The sequence below is a fragment of the Phoxinus phoxinus genome (assembly GCF_949152265.1).
Source record: "Phoxinus phoxinus genome assembly, chromosome: 17".
NCBI lineage: Eukaryota > Metazoa > Chordata > Actinopteri > Cypriniformes > Leuciscidae > Phoxinus > Phoxinus phoxinus.
Window position 1 is genome coordinate 28875157 of NC_136892.1, and position 14352 is coordinate 28889508.

Sequence of the window (14352 nt, forward strand, 5' to 3'; positions counted from 1 at the left end):
TGGCGTTGAAAGTCACGCGATCATACAGTTTGTTTATAGCCTATGTTTAGCTTTTGACTTCTGCCAAATGTATTTGTGCTTCAAAACACTTTGTGTTCATTTGTGAAGATTATCAGGATGAACAAAACGGTATAAGAATCATAAACTTTTGTTAGTCATTATTTTGCAATTGTAAGAGCCACATAAGGACTAGTTCATCTGAAATAATAATTTAATTTAAAATCAGTAAAAGAACATTTATAAGAAATATATTGGTTTAGTAATGTTTAGTAATGCATGATTTAGTAATGTTTAGATTTGATAATATTTCAGTATTTTGAGCTTCCAGTCAGATAGCACTACGTCATAGCGTAAGCGATTGGATGTAGTTAGTTTTAGTTTGAAGTTAGAGACGTTGGAAGCAACACAGTTTTTTGACCGTGCGTACCATTGTCTATGTATAATTTTGTTTTATAATTTTGTTTTGGAAGTAAACATTTTAAAAGAAGACCGTTTGGTTTGCTCGTGTTTCAAATACTGGTTGTATTAGACTGACTTCAAAAAGTGGTAGGCTACAGAAGAAAAAGAAGAAACTAGGTGCCACTATATTTAGTCAAAAAACTAAGCTAATACGAAGCTGCGCTGGATTACCTGAATAACGTCTCGGTTACGGATGTAACCCTCGTTCCCTGAGTAGGGAACGGAGACGTTACGTCGAAATGACGACGAATGGGGTTCGCTTAGAAGCCTATCATCTTCGAACAGTAATAAAACGAGCCAATGGCAAGCAAATGCCATGGGTCTGCTGAATTTGCATAGCATAACTCCGCCCCACCCTGTGGGTATAAAGGAAGTGAGCTGGCAACATGCAGATATGTTTCTTCGCTGAAGGAGCCAAGGCTGAACTCGGCTGTTCCAGCGGTACAGCGGAAGTGGCAGGAAGACGTAACGTCTCCGTTCCCTACTCAGGGAACGAGGGTTACATCCGTAACCGAGACGTTCCCTTTCGTTGTCACTTCGAGTTACGTCGAAATGACGACGAATGGGGTTACCAGTCCAATCACGCCACCTCGGCTGTCTTCCAGTGCCCTGCGTAAGTCTGAGCTCCCTGTCGTGACTAGCACGGACGAAGGACTCCTACTTAACACAGGAATACCAAGGTACACTGGGAGCATATCTCAGTGGAATATGCAATCAGTGCCCGCCCGAAGGGGGGACTTAAGAATAACATATGACCCGGAGGGGGGTGCATACGGAAAACACTGGGGTGTCCAGCCCGTAGGGTGGAGTATTTCAACCCCAGGGGTGGCAGACTGGCTTGCCAAGGGAAGACACATGCTCGAGAGAGGCTTACAGTGGAATACACACGTGGGGGTCGCCCAGAGGGGGAACCATGCACATGGTGGCACCTAGCCAACGCGAAAGCTGCCGGAGGCATAACTCTGGCGTTGACGTCAACAGCGCTGGAGGAACTCAGGGCTTATCAGGCTCACCTGAGGAAATATCGCACGTATCCAGTCCGTGGAGTGGAATGGCGAGCAAGCGAAGACACCTGAGCGGGTCCTAGCACCGGCTGGTTGAAGCGAGTACACGGGAGGACACTGGCTCCACTCGGAGATTATAGCTATAATCTGGCGAATGTGTAGGGTGTCGCCCAGCCTGCAGCTCTGCAGATGTCTGTTAGCGAGGCGCCATGCGCTAGAGCCCAAGAGGAGGCCACACTCCGGGTGGAGTGGGCCGTCACACCAAGGGGGCACGGTCGACCTTGCTGCTGTTGTAAGCCAAAGCAATGGCGTCCACTATCCAGTGAGACAACCTTTGCTTGGAGAGAGCCTTTCCCTTCAGCTTCCCACCATAACAGACAAAGAGCTGGTCTGAGGTCCTGAAACACTGCGTTCTGTCTAAGTAAGCACGGAGTGCGCGTACTGGACAGAGCAATGCCAAGGCTGGGTCTGCCTCCTCCAGGGGCAGCGCTTGCAGGTTCACCACCTGGTCCCGGAAGGGAGTGGTGGGAACCTTGGGCACATATTCAGGCCGGGGTCTCAGGATCACGTGAGAAAAGGCCGGCCCGAATTCCGGGCACGCTTCGTCTACAGAAAATGCGTGCAGGTCCCCTACCCTCTTTATGGAGGCCAAAGCAACCAGGAGCCCTGTCTTAACTGACAGGAACTTAAGCTCCACTGATTGCAGAGGCTCAAAGGGAGCACTCTGCAGGGCATTTAGTACCACTGAGAGGTCCCAAGAGGGAACGAGAGGAGGGCGAGGAGGCTGTGTTCTCCTCGCTCCTCTCAGGAACCTGATGACCAGGTCGTGCTTTCCCACGGACTTACCATCAACTGCATCGTGATGTGCGGCGATAGCGGCAACATATACTTTCAGGTTGGAGGGAGACAGCCTTCGCTCCAACCCATCCTGCAGGAAGGAAAGCACGACACTGATCGGGCATGATCTGGGGTCTTCTGAGTGAGAAGAGCACCAAGAGACGAAGAGGTTCCACTTCAACGCGTAGGCATGTCTAGTGGACGACGCTCTAGCGGAAGTGATGGTAGCCACCACCGCTGGTGGTAGGGTACTCAAACCTGCCTCGTCCCGTCCAGGAGCCACACGTGGAGGTTCCAAAGATCGGGACGAGGGTGCCAAAGGGTGCCCCGTCCCTGAGAAAGGAGGTCCTTCCTCAGAGGAATTGGCCAGGGAGGTGCTGTCGCGAGGAGTACAAGTTCTGAGAACCAGGTTCGGGTGGGCCAGTGCGGCGCAACCAATATGACCTGCTCCTCGTCCTCCCTGATCTTGCACAGGTCTGTGCAAGAAGGCTCACTGGGGGAACGCATACTTGCGGAGGCCCCGGGGCCAGCTGTGCGCCAGAGCGTCCGTGCCGAGCGTGCCCTCGGTCAGGGAGTAAAACTGGGCGCAGTGGGACGAGTCGTGGGAGGCAAACAGGTCTACCTGTGCGTCCCCGAACTGATCCCAATCAGCTGGACCACCTGGGGATGGAGTCTCCATTCTCTCGGAAGAGGCTGAAGCCGTGAGAGCTCGTCGGCTGCACAGTTCAGGTCTCCCGGAATATAAATGGCTTGAAGCGACCTCAGATGCTTCTGACTCCATATGAGGAGGTGGCGGGCGAGTTGCGACATACGGCGGGAGCGTAGACCACCTTGTCGGTTGATGTACGCTACTGTCGCGGTATTGTCTGATGGGACTAGTACGTGCTGGTTCTTGAGCAGCGCCCGGAAGCGGTGCAGAGCGAGACGTACTGCCAGCAACTCGAGGCAATTGACATGCCATAGGCGGTGGGGACCTGTCCAGGAGCCCGCGGCAGCATGTCCATTGCACATGGCGGCCCAGCCCGTGGAGGAGACATCCGTTGAGACAACAACATGCCTGGAAACTCGTTCTAAGGGCACTCCGGCCCGAGAAAGCTGAGATTCGTCCACGGGGATAAGGTCTGATGGCAGGTCGGAGTAACTGGTACTCGGAACGTGCCCTGACGCCATGCCCACCTCGGGACTCGATCGCAAAGCCAGTGCTGAAGCGGTCTCATATGAAGCAATCCGAGCGGCGTTGCCGCGGCTGCAGATGCCATATGCCCCAGGAGCCTCTGAAAAAGTTTCAGTGGAACCACACTCTTGCCCTCAGATTGTCTCAGGCAAGTCAGCAGTGACTGCGCGCGCGCGCTCGTAAGCTGCGCGCACATGGCGACCGAGTCGAATTTCCTACCGAGAAAAGAGATCCTCTGCACGGGGCAAAGTTTGCTCTTCTCCCAGTTGACCCGAAGGCCCAGACGGGCTAGGTGCCGGAGCACTAGGTCCCTGTGTTCGCAACCCTGGTCCGAGAGTGAGCTAGGATTAGCCAGTCATCGGGATAATTCAGGATGCGAACCCCGTGCTGCCGTAGCGGCACAAGGGCTGCCTCGACGACCTTCGTGAAGACGCGAGGAGACAGGGCCAACCCGAATGGGAGAACTGCGTACTGGTATGCCTGCCCCTCGAAAGCAAACCGCAAGAACGGTCTGTGTCGAGAAAAAATGGAGACATGAAGTAGGCGTCCTTCAGGTCGATCGCTGCAAACCAATCCTGTGGCTGCACACATTCGAAAATGCGCTTGGCCATGAGCCTCTTGAACGGAAGCCTGTGAAGGGAACGGTTCAAGACGCGCAGATCCAGGATTGGCCGTAACCCACCGGATATCCTGGGGACAATGAAGTAGGGCTGTAGAAGCCGGACCTCATTGCGGCTGGAGGGACAGTCTCGATCGCACCCTTCGCCAGCAGGGTGGCGACCTCCGCTCTCATGACAGGGGCATAGCCACCGACCATAGTGAAGCGGACTCCCCTGAAGCGGGGAGGAGACCGTGCGAACTGAATCGCAAGCCGAGCCTGATGGTTCGCGCAAGCCAGCGGGACAGGGGGGAAGCTCTAACCAGGCTCCCACGGACTGTGCCAGCGGGGTCATGCGAACGACAGACGTCCCCCCGGGGGTGCAGCGAAGCGGAATGACCGGCCCAGACGTGGGTGGCATAGCGGCCCGGTGTGGGGGCACGGTCATTAGCCGCGTCCTGCCAGAGGAGGCCAGGGAAGGACCAGCGTTCCACAGGGGCGTGCTCTGGCAGGGGTCTGGCGACAGAGGGGGACGAGAGTGGCGAGGCCCGTGAGCGTGCGCACTGTCATCCGAGAACTCTGTGACAGAGGAGGGCGAGAGTGGCGGGACCCGAGGGTGGCGCGCACTGTCGTCCGAGAACTCTGTGTGCTCAGAGATGGGAGAGACAGTTCTTTGGAAAAAGAGGTTTTTCCCCCGGCCCTCCACCGGGGGAAGGAGTGGCCCTGCAACCACCTCCTAGAAAGAACTGCAACCCATTTCTGAGCTGCCCGTAACGGGAGCACCGCATTGCTGCGGGGCTGGTACGGGCTGGGGCGCCTTCCTGCGACTACCTCCACGGCACGGCCTGGGTGAAGGGTGCTGCTAGGGCCGGCAGGGAGTGTTGCAGGAGGGCGCCCTCGGCGGCGAGCGGAATGAGGCAGCTGAGCCGGCGGCTGAGCAGCTGGCCGCGGGATCAGAGCCTCAGTCTGCTCTGGGCAGCCGAGAACTCTGGGCAGAGTCCTCGACTGCGCCGCCGAGGAGGCCAGTCTGGGATATGGGGAGTTGAGGAAGCGGGTTCGCTCAACCTCGCCCATATCAACCAGACTAAGCCAGTTTTTGTCTCTGGACCACATATGTGGACATCACCTGACCCAGGGAGCGTGTGGTCACCTTCGTCGCCCGTAGAGCGAGGTCGGTGGCGGCACGCAGCTCTTGCAAGAGCCCTGGACCAGCCCTACCCTCGTGCATTAGCAATGAGCACCCCTGGCCTGGTAGACCGGAAGGATGGGCATAGCATGCAGTGAGGTGGCAGCCAGCCCCGCAGCTCTATAGATCTCTGCCACCGGAGTAGACAAAAACCTACATGCTTTGGGGTGGGTGGGTGCTTAGGGCCGCCACGCCAGTGGAGGCGCTGTGGGGACACAGTTGTGTTGCCACAGAACACTCCATAGGGGGAACCCCAGTGTACCCACTGGCCGCGACCTCATCGAGGGCAGAGAAGGCGGAAGAGGCCGCTGAGTAATCTCATGACCTCTTCATGCACGTCCAGGAAGAAAGGAATTGGGGGCGGGCCGACGTGTGCCGGTGCGTCCCCAAAAACCGATCATCAGCTTTAAGCACCTGGGACATGGCGGAGGGTTCCACACAAGCCCAAATGCTCGCGACTGCCCGGGGAAGCATGGCAGAGTTCTGGTTCAGACTCGGGCAATGCTGGCACACCCGGAGGAGGCAGCACAGCCGAGTCTTCTCCAGCGTACTCACGCCCACCTTGTGATGCGGCGATAGACAAGATTTCATCTGCCGGGGCATCGAATGAAATGCTGGACCAGCCCGCAACCTCTGGCCGGGACTGGTCAGCGATCTCATCCGGATACCACACGGGTTGCAATGTGAAGAGGAGTGTGTGGACCGAGGATAGATCGTCGGGTTGGTTCCACACAGCAGCCTCTGATCACCCTGGCCACCAGCCGAAGTATTCCCTCTTGTGAAGAGAATAGATCGGGGTGTGGATGAGGGGACTCTCTCTCGAGGAGGTCATCGAGTCTCGATCGTTACATTGCGATGGTCATGTCCCCGCAATGAGAACATGACGCATCCACGAACGCTGTCTGTGCGTTTGCCCAAACACATCAGACAGCGTCCGTGCCCATCAGCTGATTTAATCTGTGTATCGCACCCAGAAACGCACGGGCGAACCGTCTTTAAAAAGACGCGCCGCGTGCAGCTCTTTTAGAGAGATAAAACTCAAACAGCAGTGTTGAAGCGCCCAGGGAGAGACACACGACTGGCAGACCACTGCGCAGATCGGCAGGCAATATGAAGCTCGCTGGAATTCGCCGTCACACCAACACTTCTGAAGAGTAGCTCGTCTCGAAGAGTGAAGAGAGATGATCTCAGAATGGCTTGTGGAGTGAAGAATGCTCTTGGCTCCGAAAGCGAAAACATATCTGCATGTTGCCAGCTCACTTCCTTTATACCCACAGGGTGGGGCGGAGTTATGCTATGCAAATTCAGCAGACCCATGGCATTTGCTTGCCATTGGCTCGTTTTATTACTGTTCGAAGATGATAGGCTTCTAAGCGAACCCCATTCGTCGTCATTTCGACGTAACTCGAAGTGACAACGAAAGGGAACGAAGAGGACGTGGCTAAATTGTTGCTGGTTGAAGAAACGGATCGGACTTTAGCGCCGCAAACGAGCCTCAGAGAGCCGCGAACAGACCGCAGTTTCTCGGCGGTTTTGGCCTGTCAGCTAAGAGAGAAGTGACGCTGCGCGCTGAAGTGGGGACTTTTTTCTTCAAAAAACGGAGACCGAGGAGAAAAAGTACGGATTGAAAGACGTGATACGGACGCGCGAGGATAATGAGTGAGTTTGGAAGAAAACGAAAGTAACTTCTCCCTGCAAAATGTATGCTGATAGCAAGCTCTGATTCAGTCAATGTGGAGTTAAGGCGATCGTTAAGAAGTTGTTTTGCACTCGGTTTATTAAGAAAAGTAAATTTGAAGGAAGTGCTTGTAACGTTTGCATTCAACTAAAGCATTAACTCTGCTATTTGTAAGATGGCTGATGAAGATGAGCATAGATGTATCGAGGATACAATGGAAAAGGGTAGGTCACATAAGCTGACAGAGAAGGCATTAGAGGAGAGATTGCAGAGGTGCATTGCACTGAGAAGAAGAACATTAGGAACTCTAACAAGCAAAAGAAAAGAGTTAGAAACAATGATGAGTGATGCTCAAAATTTACAAAGTGTGAAAAATATGATGGAAAATGATTTTGCAACGTCACTAAATGAGTTTAACCGTCTCAACAACGAAGTTGCAAATCTTTTGACTGAAGATGAAAAAACAACTGATCAAGAGAACTGGTTCGAACCTAAAATGGCAACAATCAGAGGATTTATGAAAACGACAAAAAATTGGATTGCAGCTGAGCATGAACTCATACTTCCAGTGGAAAAGATACTGCAAGAAGAAAACAATGCGGTTGATTATCTGCAAGAAACTGTTAAACCAAATGACAGCGTTTCACAGGTGGGGGTCTGCGATGTCACATATGCCAGCCGACATGGATCACAAGTAAGTCGCACCTCAGCTGTGTCACGAGTATCGTCAACAAGAGCTAAACAGGAAGCGGAACATGCAGCCCTGCTCAAACGTGCTGCTGCGCTAAAGAAAATGCAACAGCTTGAGTTTGAAGCAGCTAGAATCAAAGCCGAAAGGGATGAGTTAGAGCTGGAAACTGCATTAGCTGAGAGTAAAGCAAAAATAAAGGTGCTTAAAGAATATGAAAGATCTGAAGATGGTTTAAGTAGCTACGCGGCAGTGCAAAAGTCACAAGGTGGACACGTGAAGGAAAGAACTAGCATTATGCTTCCTCAGCAAGCTAAAACGAACACTCATGTTCACCCACAAACACAGCACTCCCAAATACAACAGCCATCTCAACCGGTCTCCAATTATGTCACTAATGCTCAACCTAACAAAGGCGATGACATACTAGCGGTTATGCAAAAACAGAATGTAATCACTGAGCTACTTGTAAAACAACAGCAGCTATCTCATCTACCAACAAAGGACATTCCTGTGTTCAAGGGTGATGCGCTACAATACAAATCTTTCATGAGAGCGTTTGAGCACGCAATAGAGCAGAAAACCAGCAATGATCAAGACAAATTGTACTTCTTGGAACAATTTACGGCCGGTGAACCTCAAGAGCTTGTTCGCAGCTGTGCTCATATGACACCTAACAAAGGATACTGCGAGGCGAAGCGACTACTTCATAAGCACTATGGGGATGAATTACGGATTGCCAGCGCGTACATTGACAAAGCTCTCAAATGGCCTCAAGTGAAGTCTGATGATGGGAAAGCATTGAGCGCCTATGCAATGTTTTTGATTGGATGTCGCAATACCATGGAAGACATCGAATTTTTAGAGGAGATGGACAACCCAACCAACTTACGGACAGTGGTGTCTAAGCTACCGTACAAATTGAAGGAACGTTGGCGAGCTGAAGCTTATGACATGAAAGAGCGAAGAGGTAGGAGAGCAAAGTTTGCTGATTTGGTGAGCTACATAGACCGCCAAGCTAGAATAGTGATGGATCCCCTCTTTGGTAATATCTCAGACAGCCGCCCAATCCCAAGTGGAAAGACTGACCAAAAGGAAAAGCATTATGGAAGGAAAGAGGTACGTGGAAGCAGTTTGGCAACCAATGTTTCCACCGAAAGCAAAGGGCCTCTAGAAACGCTTGCTAAGTCAGCAAACTCAAGTAAAACTGTGAGTGCCTTTGATAAGCCATGTTTGTACTGCCAGCAATCTCACACCCTTGCCTCATGCAGCAAAATCAAACACCAACCACATAAAGAGCGTGTGGATTTCTTAAAACTGAAGGGCTTGTGTTTTGGATGTTTAATTCCGGGTCATCTTAGCAAATTTTGCAAAAGAAGAATTGAGTGTAAAGAGTGTGCTTTAAAGCATCCAGACATTTTGCACATAATGAAAAAAGAAGGTTCTGTCTCACCTGAAAAGAAAGATGGTCATCATGGAAGTGAAGTATCGTGTGCTCAAGTGTCTATTCTGCAAGAGTCCTGTAGCCTAACGGGGGCCGGAGAAGCAGGATGTGTGCTGTCAATAGTACCGGTGAAGATCAAGTCAAAAAGGAGTGACAAGTGTGTTGAAACATATGCCTTTCTGGACCCGGGAAGCACAGCAACGTTCTGCACAGAAGACCTGCAAAAGAAACTAAACATTAAAGGGAAACCAACACGAATACTTCTTAGCACCATGGGTCAAGACAAACCTGGAGAACAGAAGCTCATGAACAGTTTCATCATATCAGACCTGGAAGTGTGTGGGCTGGAAGACACCAAGTTCATTGAGTTACCTAAGGTGTTCACTCATAGCAACATACCTGTTCAGACCGAGAACATACCTAAACAGTCAGATATCCAGAAGTGGCCTTATCTCAATGAAGTACGCTTGCCAGAGATAGAAGCAGATGTAGGCCTGCTTATTGAAGCTAACTGTTCAAGAGCAATGGAGCCATGGCACGTTGTTAATGCTGAGGATGGAGGCCCTTATGCCGTGAAGACTGCCATTGGCTGGGTTGTGAATGGGCCCTTAAGAAAAGAACTGGATGATGCAATGAATGAAACGCCTACCTTTTCAGTAAACAGAATTTCTGTGATGGAGATTGAAAAGCTGCTGGTCCAACAGTATAACACTGATTTTTCAGAGCGTAACTACGATGATCGAGAGGAGATGTCTCATGAAGACAAACAGTTTTTGCAATCTGTGCAGAAAACGACAATTTTTGAGAACGGGCATTACAGCATTGGACTGCCACTCAGGAATGAGAAGCTCCAAATGCCTAATAACCGTTGTGTGGCTGAACAGCGCATAGCCTGTTTGCTTAGAAAGTTCAAGAAGAATCCTGAATTCTTTGAAGAGTACAAGGGCTTTATGGAAACCATCATTGACAAGGGCTATGCTGTCCAAGTTCCAGTTCAACAGCTGAACCGTGACGACAACAGACTGTTTTACATACCACATCACGGGGTGTATCACCCAAAGAAAAGAAAGTTGCGGGTGGTTTTCGACTGCACAGCTTCGTTTCAGGATAGGTCTCTGAATAGTGAACTGCTCCAAGGACCCGACTTGAACAATACGTTAGTTGGTGTGCTTTTAAGATTTCGTGAGGAGCCAGTAGCTATAATGGCGGACATCGAGTCGATGTTTTATCAGGTCAAGGTACCGGAGCGTGACGCAGACCTACTCCGTTTTCTTTGGTGGCCCAACGGCAAGTTGAACGAACCTATGGAGGAATTCCGAATGACCGTGCACCTCTTTGGAGCCACTTCTTCACCGAGTGTTGCCTCATATGCACTGAAAAAAACTGCTGAAGATCACAAGGCTGATGTATCTCCAGAAGCTGTACAGACAGTTCTGCGTAACTTCTACGTAGATGACTGTCTGAAGAGTGTAGCTAACGAAGAAGATGCGGTAACCTTGGCTAAAGATCTTCGTACCCTGTGTGCCAGCGGAGGGTTTGCTTTAACAAAGTGGATGAGCAATAGCAGGAAGGTGTTAATGTCAATCCCTGAAGAACATAGAGCTAGCGAAGTGAAAGACCTGGATCTAAGACATGACGCTTTGCCAATCGAGAGGACCCTTGGTGTACAGTGGGACACAGAAACTGATACTTTCACTTACAGTATGAAGCTGCAAGACAAGCCGATGACCAGAAGAGGCATTTTATCAGTCGTGAATTCCATCTACGACCCCCTTGGCTTTTTGGCTCCGGTCATCTTGCCTGCTAAACTCCTGCTGAAAGATCTTTGTAAAGAACAATACGGATGGGACGAGAACATTGGTGGAAAACACGCTGAAGATTGGAAAAGATGGATCGAAGATGTCAGTCATCTCTCTGCCTTCAATGTGAGCAGGTGTTGGAAGCCTGTAGATTTTGGATGTACTGCAGCAGCACAGTTACATCATTTTTCAGATGCTTCAGAGTCCGCATATGGCACTGTGTCTTATCTGCTGCTAGAGAATAGCCAAGGTGAGAAGCATTGTGCATTCCTCATGGGGAAGTCAAGAGTAGCCCCACTCAAACTGGTCACCATTCCCAGGCTCGAGTTGACCGCAGCAGTTGTCGCTGTTAAAGTAGACAAGATGTTACATCAAGAGCTTCAAGTTCCACTGCAACAATCTATTTTCTGGACAGACAGTACTACAGTGCTCAGATATATTGACAGTGAAACTGCTCGTTTCAAAACCTTTGTTGCAAACAGAATCTCGTTGATCCGAGAAGCAACCAAGCCATCGCAATGGAAGTATGTCAGAACAACGGAAAATCCTGCAGATCAAGCCAGCAGGGGACTGAAAGCTAAGAATTTGGTGCAAGGAGGAACCTGGATCAATGGGCCGGATTTCTTGCTGAACAGTGAATGTGATTGGTCGGAACAGCCTGTGCGAAGGAAAGAAAGCCTTCAAAATGATCCGGAAGTCAAGAAGGGAGTTACAGTCAACATGATCAAAGTTGAAGAAAACATGGAACCAATCGACAAATTGATCAACTATTATTCGGACTGGCATAAATTAAAGAGATCAGTGGCCTGGATTTTAAAGGTGAAGGAAAATCTGTGGAAACTGAAAGAGAAAAGAAAGGAAATATCAAGAACGATCAGGCAAGCGGAAAAGAACCCTGAAAAGGAAAGTTCAAAGTTAGAACAACAAATGAAAAAATTCAAAGCAACAGAAAAGAAATCACTTACCATGGATGATCTGGTTGCAGCAGAATCGGAAATAATCCAATTCAGTCAAAGACAACAGTTTGGAGAAGAAATCAAAGTACTGGAGAAAGGTAAACAGCTCAGTCGCAGCAGTCAGCTGTTTAAATTGGATCCGATTCTTCAAGATGGCACGTTAAAGGTTGGTGGAAGACTCCACAAGTCCGCTATGCCAGAAAATGCTAAACATCCAGCAATTCTTTCAAAGCATAGCAGAGTTGCTACACTGATTTTGAGAGACATACACCAAAGAACAGGACACTGTGGACGCAGTTATGTCTTGGCACAACTGAGATGCAGGTATTGGATCCCACAAGCCAATTCTGCAATTCGAAAGATCATCAACAAATGTACAGTGTGCCGCAGGATTAATGGAAAGGTTGGTGAGCAAAAAATGGCAAACTTGCCTGAAGATAGGCTCTTGCCAGGTAAGCCTCCTTTCACAAATACCGGCGTTGATTTCTTCGGGCCGTTTGATGTCAAGCGGGGCCGGGGTACAGTCAAAAGATACGGCGTGATGTTCACTTGCCTCACTCTCAGAGCGGTGCACATCGAAGTTGCAGATAGCCTCGACACAGACTCCTGCATTAATGCAATTCGTCGCTTTATGTGCAGGAGAGGTCAAGTTACCATCATGCGTTCTGACAACGGCACAAATTTTGTGGCCGCTGAAAGAGAGTTGAGAGAAGCCATTCAACTGGTGGATAATGACAAGATTGAAAAGGCCTTGCAACCAAAAGGAATAAAGTGGATATTCAACAGCCCAGCCGCTTCACACCAAGGCGGGGTCTGGGAAAGACAAATTCGGACTGTGCGAAGAATCCTTAACTCTCTTTTGAAAGAGCAAGCAGTGAACGATGATTGTCTTCTGACAATAATGTGCGAGGTCGAAAGCATAATCAACGGTAGGCCGCTTACAACTGTTTCAGATGATGTGAACGACGTAGAACCTCTAACACCCAATCACTTATTGCTGTTGAAATCTCAACCCAAAATGCCTACAGGGATTTTCAGCAAAGATGACATGTACACAAGAAAGAGATGGAAGCAGGTCCAGTATCTTGTGGATTTATTTTGGACTAGATGGACACGTGAATACCTTCCACTTCTTCAGGAGCGCCAGAAATGGCTAAAGCCAAGAAGAAACTTCATGACAGGAGATGTTGTGCTATTAGTGGACAGTTCTTCCCCACGGAACTCCTGGCTCATGGGAAAAGTAGTTGAAACGTTGCCGGACTCAAATGGAACAGTACGAAGAGTGAAGATAAAGACCAAGACCAACACTCTGGAAAGGCCTGTAAACAAACTGTGCTTGTTGGAAGAGGCGACGTCAGAAGAGTAAAAAAAAAGGGAAACAAGTTGATAGTTTATGGACATTTAAAAATTGTTTGGCTCTCAGTGTTTAAGTTTATAATTGCTTAGTCCTCCTGATTAACCAATTAGGGGCCGGGTAATGTAAGAGCCACATAAGGACTAGTTCATCTGAAATAATAATTTAATTTAAAATCAGTAAAAGAACATTTATAAGAAATATATTGGTTTAGTAATGTTTAGTAATGCATGATTTAGTAATGTTTAGATTTGATAATATTTCAGTATTTTGAGCTTCCAGTCAGATAGCACTACGTCATAGCGTAAGCGATTGGATGTAGTTAGTTTTAGTTTGAAGTTAGAGACGTTGGAAGCAACACAGTTTTTTGACCGTGCGTACCATTGTCTATGTATAATTTTGTTTTATAATTTTGTTTTGGAAGTAAACATTTTAAAAGAAGACCGTTTGGTTTGCTCGTGTTTCAAATACTGGTTGTATTAGACTGACTTCAAAAAGTGGTACAGAAGAAAAAGAAGAAACTAGGTGCCACTATAGCAATAATCTAAAAGTCAATGGAAAAATCCGTAATAATCTTCTTATACATCCATGCTGCATGATGAAATTACAATTGCTGCATAAGTGATAAATCTTTAGTGAGAGCGCTTTACTGAAGCTTATTTTTTCCACCATGAAAAAAACTAAAACAATAATCAATGTAATTGCAACTTTTTTCCCTGCCAATTCTGAGTTTACATCTTGGAATTATGCTTTTATCAGCCTCAGCATGAGGAAAAAAAAGGTAATTGTTAATTTTTTTCTCGAAATTATTTTAAAAAAGTCAGAATTGCAAGATATAAACTCAAAATTGCAAGAAATTAAAAATAATCTTAATTTCGAGATAAAAGTGATGTTTCAGCAAAACATCATTTGTGTTTTGAGAATTTCTGTTCCAAAAGTATGTAGACACACCCTTTTTTAAAATGTTTTTAAAAGGGTGTGTAATTCAAGTAATTCAAGTCTGATGGATGACAATACGCAGAATCGGGTGCGGAAGAATGTGACTGGCCTGTACAAAGTAATTTTGAATATTATTTTAACAGGCATGTGTAGGTGTGATGTTCAGGTGTTTACATGCTTTTGACCCTGGTGTAATTGAGTGGTGTAATTATGAGGAAAGCACTTGAAAGGTTGAG